At 40.6% G+C, this 13,194-nt stretch overlaps 2 protein-coding genes across 8 annotated transcripts in view; one reads left to right on the top strand and one right to left on the bottom strand.

The window, feature by feature from the left end:
• RO60 (Ro60, Y RNA binding protein) overlaps positions 1–8,128 on the bottom strand; it is a 39,878-nt gene extending 31,750 nt beyond the window's left edge. The window contains exons 1-3 of one of the 2 annotated variants that reach the window (XM_021525085.3): positions 7,982–8,128; positions 6,365–6,460; positions 4,511–4,589 (exon numbers count right to left, since the gene is read on the bottom strand). The gene's annotated coding sequence lies outside the window, so the exon portion shown is untranslated. The remainder of the gene's footprint in view (positions 1–4,510; positions 4,590–6,364; positions 6,461–7,981) is intronic. The other variant, XM_021525087.3, reaches the window with a different exon arrangement.
• A 58-nt stretch (positions 8,129–8,186) lies between these two features.
• Positions 8,187–13,194, top strand: part of RC3H1 (ring finger and CCCH-type domains 1) — a 59,353-nt gene continuing 54,345 nt past the window's right edge. For all 6 annotated transcript variants that reach the window (XM_021525078.2, XM_021525080.2, XM_021525082.2 and 3 more), the window contains exon 1: positions 8,187–8,376. The gene's annotated coding sequence lies outside the window, so the exon portion shown is untranslated. The remainder of the gene's footprint in view (positions 8,377–13,194) is intronic.

The following is a 13,194-nucleotide window of genomic DNA, read 5'->3' on the forward strand; positions in this document are numbered from 1 at the left end:
GAAAAGGAATTTTGCTGAAGCAGATGGTTATTTTTGCAATTATCAACAAATTTTAGTAGCAATTGTTTCAGAAATTAAGAAACTTATATTGCAAGCTACCTTTCTGGATTTGTGAACGGCCAAAAAAAGGATGGATGTAAAGATCAAATTTAAACAAAATTTGTTAGTCTAATGTGTAAGTGAAACATTTCAAAACTAGTGATTTCTGTTGTATTATAAATGTTTTTCTGATCAAACTTGTGAAAATTTTTTTACTTTTTTTTCCAAAGGTGTAGAACCATTTTTTTATAATATGTGTCTTGGCTTTAAAGGCAGTTATTTGTCTATTAGGACAGCATCACATGAATGCAGAGCTGGACATGAAGTTGATCGTGGCTAGGCTGGGATAGTTCATTTTGCCTTTGTTAACTGGTGCAGTGCTGTGTTTTGGGTGGAGCATGAGAAAAATACTGGTAACACTGATGTTCTTAGTGATTGCTAAGCCTCCCAGAGGGTCACAGTCTCCTCTCAGGCATCCCCCTACTCTGGCATGGGGTTTCTCCATGGCCTGCAGGTGGAATGCTGCATCTCCATGGACCTCCATGAGCTGCAGGGGCACAGCTGCCTCACCATGGTCTTCTCCACAGGCTGCTGAGGAATCTCATTTCCAGCTCCTGAAACGCTTCCTGCCTGTCCTTCTTCACTGCCCCTTGATGTCTGCTGTTCCTCTCACATATTCTCACCTTGCTTTTCTCCAGCCATGATTATAACTGCACAACTTTGTTTTCTTTATTTTTACATCTATCACAGAGGCATTGTCACTATTTTTAATTGGCCCAGCCTTGGCCAGCATCATCTACATCTTTGGAGCCACCAGGGATTGGTTTTGCCAGACATGGAGGAAGCTTCTAGCAGCTTCTCATGGAAGCCATCCTTACAGCTCCCCATGCTACCAAAAACCAGGCCATGCAAACCCAGTACAGCTGGTTTCAGCCTCTGCCTCCCAAACCTTGTGAGTTTTAGCAGCTACACCTGAGAGATCAGTGAATGACCGTTTTGCCCTCAACTGCTTTTCAGTGTTTGACTCATCAATGTAGGGTAGAAAATTTTATCTTGTCTATTAATTATGCAAATAAGTGTATAAATGCCTATGTACTTCCTGGGGGAAGAAGTCCAAGAAGAAGGTGGGGTTTGTGTATGAAAATACAGGAGACTCCGTTTCTTTCCTTTTTTCTTTCCAGAGAGCACAATGTTAATGGAAACAGTGGTAAGAAAAACAGCTGCATGGGAGAGTCTGTAATAAACTGCCACATAAACAACCTTCTGATATCGAATTGCTGAAGTCTAAATACATCCAAGTGGTAAAGACTTGAGACTTCAGAAGGAAGGTAAGTTATTTTATGGCTCATATTTTTCATGCAGGTAACAACGTCTAAAAATTTGGGTGTTGGAGTAGTGGTTGCTGCTGCCTATAATCTGTCCCCCACAAGCCTCTCCTGTGGAAAAGCAAATTGAGATAACCTTTAGGCAACCCAGCCAGACCCTTACTCAACACTCACTGCAGCTGCCTCAGCAATAGAGGCAAGAAAGGCTTTCTGCAGGGTTTTGTTCCAGTGGAGGATATCACATGTGGCTGAAGGGAACCCAGCGAGGTAAAAAAGAGAACGACCACGTGGAGAAGACAGTTTAAGAAGGAGAAGGGGTGGGGGGCAGAGCTAAGGGCTGGGCAGAGGGGTTTGGTCTCCAGGGAGAGGAGGGTGGCCACAAGGGATACCAATCCAGTGAGGGGCAGGGAAAGGAAAAACCAGAGGAAGTTGCAGCACAGAAGTCCAAATGGGAAACTGCTTTTCCCCCAGGAGGACTGACTATGGTGAGTAGCTACTGCCATTGCCAGGGCTGATGACTTGGGAATTGACCGAGGTGGGAGAGTTCATGGGATGCTACATGTCTGCCTAGCAAAACCAAAGAAACATTGGGGAGAAACAGACTGGAGATACTGTGGCCTTATGTACAAGAACAAGAAGTTTCCCTAACGGAAGAGAAAGTGTTCTTCTCAAAATAGCTGGCATTTGTTAACAGACTAAGACTTGTGCATTCCATGTGCCTCAATGAGCATATAAAAATAATCGATTCATCTCTGAGAAATTGATGACACTTGCTAAAAATAAATCAGTTTAATATCTCAAAAATGTGTACACAATGTAAGCTCTATCTGTGCTCACAGGATGTTCTGGTATTTTCACTATTTTTTATTTAGCGATTATGTCAGTAGCTTATGTAGAAAAACAACATCAAAAATAGCTAACTCACCAAACCACAAATACTATCTCTTTCTATATGTTTCTGTCTTGTAATAAGACCAAATTCCAATGTTACTAACTTTTACTCAACTTACACATATCCTTTAATGATTTTCCTTTTTTTTCTTTTGTAAATGCTGCTTCTTTCACCTGCTAGACTCAAAGAAGAGTAGGGAACATTATGACATGTCATAATGATGACATAAAGATTATAAAAACCTTAAAGAAAGCTTGAAAAAATCTTTTATAAATAACAGAAAGATAGCAACTTCTTTTTACAAAATCTGTCATCTTCTCAGGTGAGTTCAAAAAATAATAGTTGAAATATCAAATTAAAACAAAATCTTTAAGTGTTAGGGTTAATGATGCAATTCTTGATGAAAATTTACCAAAACCAGAAGAATATACACAACAGGAACAAACTGTACTGTATATTTACAATACAGAAATTTCAGTGTTTCCTGCTGAAACTGAACTGCTAGAATGATGTGTAACAGCTTTGTACCAGTACAGTAATGAGAGGAAACTGAGCATACTGTGCTGAAAAGAAATTTAAAATTAGAGGAGGAAATTCTTATTAAAAAGGTGGGGGTTTGCATGTGTGCGTGACAAAGAAGACATAATATGTAGAATCTGGTAAAAGACTAACAGAAATGACTATACAGCTATTATCTCCAAAAAATAATCTCAGCCTACCTAAACAAATTTTGATGGGTTTTCACTGACAATAATATTTTTTGAACTGTTTTCTCCAGCATATGCTGCAGCTACATATATAAAAATATGTATATTACATATATATATTTGTGTATTACAAATTTTTGTTTACATATCTCTTTTGAAAAGCCACTAAGGAGTTTAAAACATGTCTCTCTGTAACTTCCTGAGCAACATAGTTTTTAAACTGAGAACTGACATCTGAATAAGCAGCAGTTCCTTGAGATCCACACTAATACAAAAACACCTAAACATGTATTATGCAATTATTCATGTGTTAGGATTAGCTAAGGTTGGCCCTTGATTTTCCTGTGGAAATTGACAGTCCTGTCTTGTATCAGGTTTCTCCAAGTCCAAACTTGGAGTCTTTAGGGATAACAGAAAGCAAGGATAATTCCAGGAAACCACCAGCACATTTTCTTTTACTGCAGGAATGTGATGTGATTACAGAGATGTAAGACTGTCCTACCTTTTACATGTGGTAAGAGTGCTTTCCCTGGGAAATTTATTGGTAAAATTATTCAGATGGCACTTTAGTCATAATGTAATTACAGTAACTTGCATGAGAGTGGAGGATGCACAAGGTTTAGTGGTTGGAACAGGAGGCCAGACCATTCATCATCTTGCCACTCCTTGCTATGTGAACATGAAAAGTTGCTTAACCTTTACAATTTTGCTTACTCTGCAAAACAAGAATAAGGCTATGGGTTTACCTGCAGCTAAGCAAAGGTACTAACTGCCTTACCTGTCTCTCATTTTCTCCCAGTTTTATAGTACATGAGTACACGTGCCAGAAAGGAACAAAAATTACCTTGTTAATTTAGGTGTTTTTCAGCTTTATACACACACACTGGAATTCTTACAAAATATAATTGTCTTAATTGTTTATTATCCCAATGTATATGTTACCTTCCTAAGCTCATTAAGAAGCTGCTGTAAAATGTGATGCTGCAATCCTATGAAGGAAAAGAACAAATTTCAACCAAAGTACCACTGGAGCAAGGAAAGGAAATAAGGGATCACACTTCTGCTGTTCTGTTGAGGCAGAATAGAAAAAGAAATACAGCAAGGAAGTAAAGTGCAAGATAAAGAGGTGGCAGCATGTGGGACTTGGCAGAGACTCCTGCCCCTGCCCAAGTGGACTCAGACGTCAAAGGGACACCATGGTCACTTCAGCAGAGGGCACTGGAGTGACAAGGATGTGGTGTGGTACTGCCTCTGCCTTGCTCTGCCTAGTGTAACTACAGACTTGCTCTGCTGCAAATTCTTGTACTTTCTGTTGCTTCAAAATTTTTATCCCAAAAAGAGAGGAGATGTGCTGAATGATATTGGAAGGTCTGAGAATGCAGCAAAGCAGGCAATGACATGTAAGTAAAAAAAGCAATAAGGAGGAGAATCTGGGGCACATAGTCCTGAATCACCATTCTGCATCCCACAACACCAGTGGGACAAGGATGATGAGATGGGATGCTTAAGGAAGTGAAAGCTCTAATAATCAAAACAGAGTTTCTTACCTTCCTTGTAATTTCTTCTTTTTTCACAGCAGCTGCAGTCAGAGAGTGTACTTACATAGACCTTTGCATTCCAAGTAGGCTGGAAACACAAACATTAATAATTGTATTGATATTCTACAAATTTATTATGAACAGCATCAAAGAACTGAAAAAAAAAAATAAACCAATCTGATGTTTGGTGGGTTATATAGTATTATTTATTTGTGCAAAATGTGAATTTGTGAATGCTTGGGAGAGAAGCTTTCAAGGAGGAACGCTCATTTTAGAAATATTGACTTCACATTCCTTTAGATCCTCTAGGCTTCTTTTATACATCAGAAATTGATACCTTGTGTGTTCTGTTGGAGATTCTGAGCATGTCCACAGTGTAAGGCTGTATTTTGCTAACAGTGTTTTATTATTTAAAATAAGCATATAAACTAGCTCCAATAGTAGCATCTGTATCCCATGGCTTGGATGACATTCAGCATACTCTTTAATGAACATCGGATTCTTTTTCAATGATTATGTTGGATATGGATACAGTCTTCTGCTTTTGTCAGTGGAATTTTATAGAAGTGCAGGAATTTAAGGTTTGATAAAGTGATGGTTTTAACATGATGGTCAAGCATCATGTGGTAAGGATTTTCTTTTTTATAATCTGTGGTTTTTGAGCAAGAATCTTCACTGTGTGAAATGCTTGCAGCCACCTGAAGAAGTATTTAATTCTTGCCTTCCATTCTGATATCACAGGTTTCAGAATGAGAATTTTTCCTTTATTATCAGCTTTATAAGTCGCATTGCTAACTAAAATAGCAAACTGAAACACTGCCAAGACATTTAAAAAAACACACATTTCTTTTTTTAAAGACAGCTATCCTGGTACCACAGCTCTAGAGCAGTTATATGGAAGGAGTAGTATAAAAATTGAATGGTGAGATTATACCATTTGACAGTCATACTGGTATTTTAGGTATTTCTCTCAGTCATAGAGGCTAAAATGGGAAGTAATTTTTAATGTATAATTTGAAGAACATTACTAGTGTGGACACAAATGTCAGATCTTAGAATCATGCCTACACATTATCCCCTTTTGGATGGGAAAAAAGAGACAAAGGAACTGAAAACTGAGACTATATGCAGTAGAAGAAAAATTCATTCCTGTGGGTTTTTAAGAACATAAAAGAAAGAACAACGTAAATAAGTGGAGATGAATTATAGCTGATTTAATGATAAGCTGAAATGATATTTGAAAACAGCAGTCCTAAAGACAAATAACATTTTGTGTTTCCAATGCTAAAAGCAGTGTATCATGCAGGAAAAAATGCTGCATAACTGGGGAAAGCAGACACTAAAAGTAATCTAAGTTATCTACTGGGATCAGATCCCAACAAGAGAACAAGCTAATCTACAAATTTCTGAACTTTCAGAAAACATAATGAAGAATAAACATTAGAAAAGCATGACTCTGATGGAAGTCTAAAGTGGAGTTTGAGAATTAAAGTGCTCATTTGTGCAGTGTTACATAATAAGAACAATAGGTGGTTTCATATCCCCCTTATTTAAATTTCAGCCATGTATTACTGTGGTAACCTATGCCATGGTACTGAAAATTGTTGTTAGCATGTTCCTACTGGTAATGCATTTAAATGTTGAGGGAAAACATAAACTACATGAAAAATGAAACCTTTCCACAATACAGGAACCAAAAGACAAAGTGGTAGAAGTCCCCCAGACTGGAATATTAAAACCCAGACTGAACAGAACATCAGAACACTGTACAGTCACTTGCTAGAAACTGGGAAGTAACAGGATTCAGGCCCTGACCATTTCCAGCTTCTATGACATTAAACCAAGGTTGCAAAGAACACCTACCATTTTAGCTATTCCTAATGCCATCTTCTGCTTCTACTCAGGACACTGACAACTCCAACAAGGTTCATGTTTCTACTGTAACATTTAAAGAGGCATCTGCAAAAGATGGCGATTATTGTTTGGAAAGTGTCTGTGGTACAGAATATCAAACTGGTTGGAAACACCTTAAAGTTCATCTTGTTCCAAACCCTGCCACAGGCAGGGACAGCTTCCACTAGACCGGGTTGCTCCAAACCCTGTCTTGTCTGGCCTTGGCCATTTCCAATTTACACTTATTTTCTAGCTCATAGTAAAGCTTTTGCTAAGTCAAAGGTGCTCTTTGTAAATATCCTAATCTTCTGTGTTCATAAGATCGCAATGCCTTTGACTGTGGCTAGAAAACTCTGTTTTCAGAAATTAATAGCTTTTCTTAATACTATTTTATTTCAACACTGATCCTTGATTAATATTAAGGTTGTTTTGGTGGAAAAGCCTAAATAATAGAGATTATTTCTTTAGTAAAACAGACAGAAATAACACTTTTAGTTACTAGCATCACATTTCTTGTAAAGTTAATGAAAATCTGTCTATGGCCAGTACAAGAGTCAGAAATAGAAGCTGAAGAGTAACCGTCCCCTATGTATTTTTTTTCTGTGTGTAGAAATTTGTGTCTTCTGTCTGCATGTCACAACCCAGGCTTTCTTTTGCAGGCCTGGTCTCTTGAGTCCCTGGCTCTGGGCATGGCTACTTCTGACTTGACAATGTCCTATTTATATTTCCAGGTCATGCAGTGCTGTACTTCAGATGCTGAACTGACAATAATACACTGGGTGCTCCTTACAATGTTATTAAAGGAAAATAGAAAAGCACTGATTCCCTGCACAGCATCCTGTACAAGGCATCACAGTGGGATTGATCCCACAGAGCCTTTAGCTGGGCATAGGTGTGATAAAATAGATGGGCAATAAAATGGGACCACTGAATACCATTTTTAGTCTTTAAATATAGCTTCCTTTTAATTTTACACCATATTAATATTCTCATAAACAGGCATAAAGTGAATGTTACCTTGAAATATCCTGATGCTCAATAGTTAGCTCTTTTAACAATTTTAAACTGTCAGTACGTGCTTAGTAAATGCTGCAATGTAAGTGACTGCAAGACATTCTGTAACTGCGTTTTAAAATTTCTTCTGTATCTGACTGTGACACAGGAAAGCTTGGAGGGTCCCAAAACATCTTATCTGTGGTATTGGTTAAAGCTAAGGATGATTTGTGTCCTGCAGCACACAAAGCTACGGAGGACCTTCTCCAGCACCGAATCCATCTCTACACCTTCACTTGGGACTGGCACGAAAACCCCTAAAGCTCTGCCCTGCACGGCCACGTAAGAGGGAACTTAATTTGTGTTATTTTTCACTGAAGTAAGACAAGTAACCGGCTTGAAGCAATAAGGTGTGATGGCATGAGGCAAGCGTAGGGTCCGTCAACAGAGGCTCCTGAGGGAGAGAAAATGGCGGGCGGGGGCCCTCAGCAAGCTCCCAAAACACAGGAGCCACTCCGTGTGTGAAAAGCCTCGACCTCCACCCCCGAGCCCGCTATGACAAGAGGAGGTGGGAGGGGGGGAAAGAGACCCCACCTGAAAGGAGGAAGGCATCTGACATCGGAGACCGTCCCTGAGGGAGCGCGAGGTACCCTGCCCGAGACGGGCGACAGCTCCCCCGCCCTGCCCTCACGGGCTCCGGGCCGTGACTCGGCTCGTTCTCCCCGTCCGGCCGCGTCCCCGTTGCGGGGGAAGGCGGGCGCAGGAAGGGGCGGGTGGTGCGGGGAGAGGGAGGGAGGTGGGCGGTGAGAGGAGCAGTCGACGCACAAGATGGCCGCTGCCGGAGTGGCAGCGGGGCGGCGGCGGGCGATGGCGGCGCTGCCCCGGGGCCCGCGTGTACTACTGGAGGAGCAGCAGCAGGGTGCTGTGGCAGCCCCGGCGTGCCGGAGCTGAGGGGGCCGGTGGGCGCTGCAGGAAGCCCGGCCCGCGTGGTGAGTGCGCTGCCTCCGCCGCGGGGTGCGGGGAACAATAGGGCGGGAGAGCTCTGCCCGCCTTGCCGAGAAAGGAGGCGGAGGGGCGGGCGTTGGGACGAGATGATTTCCAGAGGTGTTTTCTACTTGTAACAATTCCGTGACTTTGTGCCTTGCCAGGCCTCGGGCTCCTGCCGGGCTCGATTCCGAACGCCTCGGGCGGGCGGGGAGGATCCGCGGCTCGCTGTGCCCGACGGGGGGAGAGGCGGAGGGCGGCTGGGTCCGGCTGGGGGTGGGGAGAGGCGGCATCGCCTCAGGCTGCGGCGGCCGAGGGACAGGCGGGTTTTGTGTGCCCCCTCTGCCTGCTGTTGTTTTTTCCTGGGGCTCTGCCTGCCTCTGCGCGAGAAAACTCGTCCCTGTGTCGCGTTGAACAACAGAGACGGAGGGAAAATAATGACAGAGCCCTACCCGTCCCCGGGACACCTCTCCGCCCTGGGTTGTGGCTCTTTTGTCTGTCGTGCCTGAGGGAAGAGCGAGGTGGCCGCGGCTCCCTCTGCATGGGGACAAACGATGGTGAAACCGCACAGGATCTCCCTGACTTGCACTAGTTTTTCCACCCTGGCATTGTTTTGGCTGTTGGATTACACCCACAGAGTGGGTAGGGTTTCATGCCGGGGGTGCGGTGTTGGTATAGCTGGGATTTTATTTGCTTTGATGGTTGGGAATGTCCTGGTGTCAGGTTTTGTCTTCAAAAGCCATTGTGAGGTCTGTCTTCTTTTAAAGCAGGGAGCTGATGCAGGTTTTGATTTTTTCTCCTAGGAATTACGAATGTTTTGTTTACATCTACATGCCTTCTTGTCCGGAGTGTGTCTTATTTTTATACGTTTTAGTCAAGTGCGAGTGACAAATCATTTGTTCCTCCAGTAGAAGCTACGGTTTTCTGTCTTTTTTTGCCATATTGAAAATGGCTGAAGTGGGGGAAAAAATTAAAAATTTGCAGAAATAATTAAAAGGTTCAAAGTAACCTGGATTGTGACTGAGCTGTTTTAATCATTGTAACTGTGCTGTTATTTAGTGACTCTGCTGGAAGATAAATGCAGCATTTATACTCTATTCACATTATTTGGCTATAGAAATGTGAGATAATACAGGAATACTCTGAGGCAGAAGTTAATGTATTCCTAAACTTATGTTTTCTTACTTATTTCAGGCTTATGAGGATGTGGAGGTGGTTAATTTTGTCAGCTATAAATGTCTGTATTGCTGTGTTTGAAGTCAATGAAGCTAATATGGGACTTCATGGCTATATAAATAATCCGTGTTCAGGAGCAGTTTGTACATTATTGCCAGTTTCTAAGCTTCACCAGGAGCACCATGGCTTTCTTCAATGCATTAATACACAATGCTGATAATGAAATTGTGCTTCCCACTAACATAAATAGAAGCAGATGTTATCAGGCACGTTTTCCTTTCCCAGTGATAGCTTATGGCTTTGCCTTCCTGTCCTAGAAAAGGGCCTGTCAAAGCAGACAGCCTGACAGGCTGCTTGGAGGGAAATTTAGAAAGGCAGGTACCATCAGAGCAGTCTGTTTTGACAACCAGAGACTTGAGTTTGTCAATCACACATGAGCAGCAGGAACCTTCATTGACATAAGTGGGAAGTAACTTGTATGGTTTCTGGTGTTTTGCTGTTCGTTTTTGTGAGGTTTTTTTTTGTCAGCTTTGTATCCAAACTAGTTTTGTTTAAAGTGAAATATTTTAGAAATTTCTGACAGGATTGTTGTATGCTGATAATTTAAAAAACTGCTGTTGCAGTGAATAAACTGGACATATGATAAACATATGAATCTGGAAATGGCAGACATTAATATCACAGAGTTTAATTTAGGGGCATCTTGAGGCATGTATTATTATATAAAAGTGCTCATGCAGATGAAGAGAAATGAGCAGGAATGCTTTTGGAAACTTCTGATGTGTTGCCAATGATTCACCAGCAATCTGGGTGGAGCCATTATCAATCTTGTTGAATTAGACATCACAGAAGTTGAGATTCAGTGAGTGTGTATATTAAAATAATAATGCTTTAATTACTTTGTATGTGGCTCAGAAGTCTTAGGTGACACTGATGCTGGCTACCTTTGATATTGATGGCAAAAACTGATATTCCATTTAATTAGGGTGTCTATCTCTTAACTAACCAGTGCTGTAAAAGGTTGTTTTGTGATACTTAGGAAATTGACCTTTCCCAGGCTGTAGAATGTAGTGATACGAAGGATAATTACTTTTTTTTTTTTTTTAATTCTGCACCAAGAATTTGGTTTACATGCTGGGTACCTGGGGAGAAGAAGTTTCAGCCATTTGAAAGAGCTTGTGGAGTCATACCTTTCCAATGGTATGACATGTAAAGCTGAATTAGAAGGAAAGAACTCATCTGCATGTAGGTTCCCAAACTTCCCAAGAATCTCAGAACAGTGATGCAAAAGCCTCTATAAGCTCTCTTTTAAGCAGGTGACCTTTATAAAACTTCGTATTTTTTTGCAAAACCTACTCATTATTCAGAATTCCTTTTCCACCATAGACTTATGGAATTATTTTGCAGATGAAAGTCTGTGTGGTTTTGTGGTTGTTTTTCCCACACCCAGTAAATCAGGTGGTTGTTTGCTGGAGCATCCCAAGTAACATTGGCTGGTGGGCCAGAAAAACAGATCTGATTCCAAGTACATGGCAGATAAACATTGGGGAATTAGTAGTTTGAAGTTCATGTCTTGGACTGTACTAGGTAACAAATGGAAAACCATTATCATACGGGGAAAAAAGATATAATATGTTGCTATTGTGAAAGATTGTTATATAAACACAGTGCACTGACTGAAATTTCAGTGTGACCTTCAAGATTCCATGTAGGCTCTGTTACAGTAATGAAGTCTAGGGCCTCTGCTAACTGAGAAAGGAAGCCACAAATGTTTACTTTCATTATATTACTTTCCTTTCTGAGCACAGGTTCCACTGTGTACCCAGAATTAGGTGCAGTTCCCATCACTGAGTCTGACCACCTGTTTTGCTGAAGGAGTGCATTTCTTGATAATTACTTTTTGCATCAGTCTCATTTTCTTCATTATCAGTACAGTTAAAATTGAAATGGTATTAGATTTCCAAGGGCTAACTGATTTCCTAATGAGGTTTTTTATTTGTGGAAGTGTGTTAATGGGCAAGAAGGTGCAGAAGTCCTGATGGCTTCTTATAAATAGATTTTTTGCTATAAAAATAATTTCTAGTTAGAGTGCTTGAGGAAACAGCTTTCCTGTTACTGCATGGTAGCATCATATGTGGTGCTATCAGCTAGAGAAGAAAGAGATTTTGGTGATAGAAATAGCAAGAATTGTAAATAATTTGCTGTAAATGTGTGTTGTCAGAGACAGTAGCAGTTGTGCACTGCTCTGTGTTAGAAAGTGTAGAGGGTTTTCTGTGCAGGTATGATGGGTGTCCTGGCCTCACACTGAGATTACTTCCTAATGGAGTGAGAAGGAAGGCAGCTGCAGGGGTCTAAGGGAAACTCAGTGGGTAGAGATGACTTATATGCATCAGGGCATATATGCATATACAAAACACATCCTATGCAGACTTTTACATGAAAGCTTCTGCCCCGTATGCTAGGTTAGGTTTTTTTCCCCTAGGGGAAAAAAAAAAAAAAAAGTATTTCAGGAATCCTAAAAATCACATGGAGAATAAGACCTCTCTTTATCACTTGATTGTACAAAGGAGGTAGAGGCCTATATAAGCTACAATGTAAGATATCTTGTTAGAATCAAGATATTCTTAGGAATGTGGACAAAAATCTTCATATGAGAGAGAGATGTGAGGAGAGGGGATACAAGGGAAAAGGGTTGTTTTGACACATAAAAGGATTCTTTTTTTTCTTTTTCTGCTAAATAAGAAATTGAAGATATGCAGTTAGACTGAAAAGTAGTGGAAGTGTTGCTGGAGAAACAGATCTTTCACTTGCTTCACATAGGTTGTGACAGAGTTGCCGTGTAATTTGATACAAAGAACACAGAAGAGAGTGTTTGTGTCAGGGAGCACTGTGGTGAGTCTGGAATTCAATATTGCAGAAGCTGGAGGATTTATTGAGTTATGCCTTCCAGCCATGGTCACTAAAACCACCATAAGAACATGTTCTTGCCTCTTTTTGAATAGACCCCTCTCACTACAGATTGCTTGCAAAACCACTTTTTGAAGTATTAATTTTCAATTACTGATTTTCTGGTGTTTGTGGTTTGCATGTTATATTCTGATCTAAGACAGGGCAGCTTCAGCTACAAGACAACTGAAGAAAAAAAGTGTTTGGTGTAGCTGAAATATGCTAGGCTGGGCAAATGAGAACTTGCAGGTGGTTCCTTATTTCTTTGTTTTTTGTTTTAACATGGAAAACCTGGTTGGTTTTATCTGTCTACTGGTCCAGTTTAATAGGTGTTTTTAAAATTGTCTAATTAAATACTCTTTCAAAGCAGGCTGTTAATCTTAAATAAAAATCTGGACATTCCAAATGTAATTATTTTTCAGGATGCTTCCGTGTATATTGGACCCTGTCAGAATAAGCTTTGAAAGTTGAGGTATGGTTGTTTTTAAACCTGTTGTTGTTAACAAAATGCTGGTTGATCAGCTGATGGAGCAGGAATGTTTCTAGCTTGGATCTAAAGGTTTTCTCAGCACTTTCTCCTGAACTCATTTTGAGCAATTACTTTAGTTCAGATAGTGAGCAAATTGGAAGGGTTTTCAGCTACAACTTTTAACTTCCTTGCTATTTACAAAGGAGACATGTACTAGAGGGGTGGGAATTTC

This window comes from Lonchura striata, chromosome 9, assembly GCF_046129695.1.
Source record: "Lonchura striata isolate bLonStr1 chromosome 9, bLonStr1.mat, whole genome shotgun sequence".
In the NCBI taxonomy this organism is placed as follows: domain Eukaryota; kingdom Metazoa; phylum Chordata; class Aves; order Passeriformes; family Estrildidae; genus Lonchura; species Lonchura striata.